The sequence below is a fragment of the Priapulus caudatus genome, unplaced genomic scaffold, assembly GCF_000485595.1.
Source record: "Priapulus caudatus unplaced genomic scaffold, Priapulus_caudatus-5.0.1 Scaffold1486, whole genome shotgun sequence".
Lineage (NCBI taxonomy): Eukaryota > Metazoa > Priapulida > Priapulimorpha > Priapulimorphida > Priapulidae > Priapulus > Priapulus caudatus.
The window spans coordinates 42,030-44,211 of record NW_014578547.1 but is presented as its reverse complement, the minus strand read 5'-3'; positions in this window follow the sequence as shown (position 1 = coordinate 44,211).

The window sequence follows — 2,182 nt, the reverse complement described above, 5'->3', positions numbered from 1 at the left end:
ACACACACACACACACACACACACACACACACACACACACACACACACACACATACACATGGGTATATGTGCGACTACGTAGCTGCGCATATAAACTCTATAACGCGCCACATAACATATCCTTGAAGGATGAAATGAAAACCTTCATGGATATAATGTATAGCCGTGTAGTTACGTAGTAGGCCTATACCAGCGCATTAATTCTGTCAGTTGTCTACGGTAACGGATAGCTAAGATTCATCGAGATGTGAGACGGGAACTGACATTATTTAGCCAAACTGTAAACTTCACTACCTTTCACTTATGTATACACACATTCATGTAATATATATATATATACATACACACATATATATATATATATATATATATATATATATATATATATATATATATATATATATATATATACGCAGTTAAAGAGTGAATCGTGGTGAAGGGGTAGAATGTATATATCAAGTATATATCTTCTTTATACGCTTTTGTTTATATATATATATATTAGCAACTATTCACAACAAACTTCTATCAGTATTGCGCTGAATTCAGCTGAGCGCTGAATTCGCTCAGAAGGCGTTCAGTCATTGCACTGCGTCATGTAATATCGATACGTTGATGCGCCTGCTGAAAATTACAAATGAAATTACAACGACTTAATCCTTTGCGCTCAAATTACGGCAAATAATGGCATGCATACGAGCAACTCGTCATTAAAAACTTCATTCGGCAATTCTAGATAATTGCAAGGCAGTTGCATGTTATTTTTCTGACGTTTAAGGATTCTGTCCATTTTGGTTTGCAGGTGTCGCTCTCGGTAGTTTCTGCTTCCACAGCCAGGAATGCGGCGACACGACGTTCAAGTATTGTGACAGCTTGACGAACACGTGCATATGTCGCCCTCACGCATCGCGCTCGGAGTGCACGCGCTTCCAGTGAGCCAGGTCTCATTGCCCGTAGTAAGAGCAGTCGAGAGCGCGCGGGTTAATAGCACCCATCTGTGGCGCTAGATGGCGCCACGTGATACCGCGTACACGTTAACGCGTGGAAACGGTAAAGAATAGATCGTACGCGTGAAGATAATATATTTATTATTATACGTCAAAATATAGTGTTTTAACTTCCTTTTTAACAGAATATATTAGTTGTGCAGTTACTAAACGGATGTGTTCGGACTGTGTTATGGTACAACAATAGGAATATATTGTTTGTGATCGTGAGCATGCACGAATATGCATTATACGTTATCAGTAAATGTAATTATCTGGGGCCCGTTGTCAGAAACTTCGTAAAGTTACGATTAATTTTAAGACTAATGTGAATGTTAAGAGAAAAGTTAATAGCGTTGACAGAAACCTATCGTAACAAAACTTACTTAAGTGAAAACTTACGATAACAGGAACTTCATCACAAGGCTGCTGATTGGATGAGAATCGATCACAAAATTCTAGTTCATACACATTTATTGTACATCACAGCAATTTATGCATATTATGATGGCTAACCACATATAAATAATATTTGATGAAAAACGACACGGTCTTGAATTTATTCTGCACAACAAGACAAATTCTCACACTGTAACACGAGACGCGAGAGTCGTGTGGTCAGTGCAAAAGTATTTAAAACAAGAGAACAAATGCCATACGCCATTTGTAAATGTTTTGACACTTTTGTTTTGCTTTACGATCGGTAGATAATTAATGTTTTTGACGTGTTTTTCAAGAAAAACACATGATATTACTCATTAATAAGCTATAAAATATAATATCACTATAATTGTAATTCTTAGTCTAAATGTGTTATTTTCATCTTAATATTAAAGTTAAAGGAGGGTCTACGATCTCTTAAAGCATTTAAGCATTTAAAGCGTTTGAGCATTTAATGCTCTTAAAGCATTAAAGTTACGAGCATTTTTAATTCTCTTAACTTTACGAAATTTCTGTCAACGCTCTAAGAGAAAAAGTTAATGTTAAGGTTAATGTTAAGACTAATTTGTTTCTGACAACGGGCCTCTGTATATGAAATCACAATTTGAATAAATTATATCGCAAAGATATTGTTATATATTATTCTATAATATATCATATATTACAAAGTGAGTGTGTGTGTGTGTGTGTGTGTGTGTGTGTGTGCGTGCGTGTGTGCGTGCGTGTGTGTGCGTGTGTGTGTGCGTGTGTGTGTG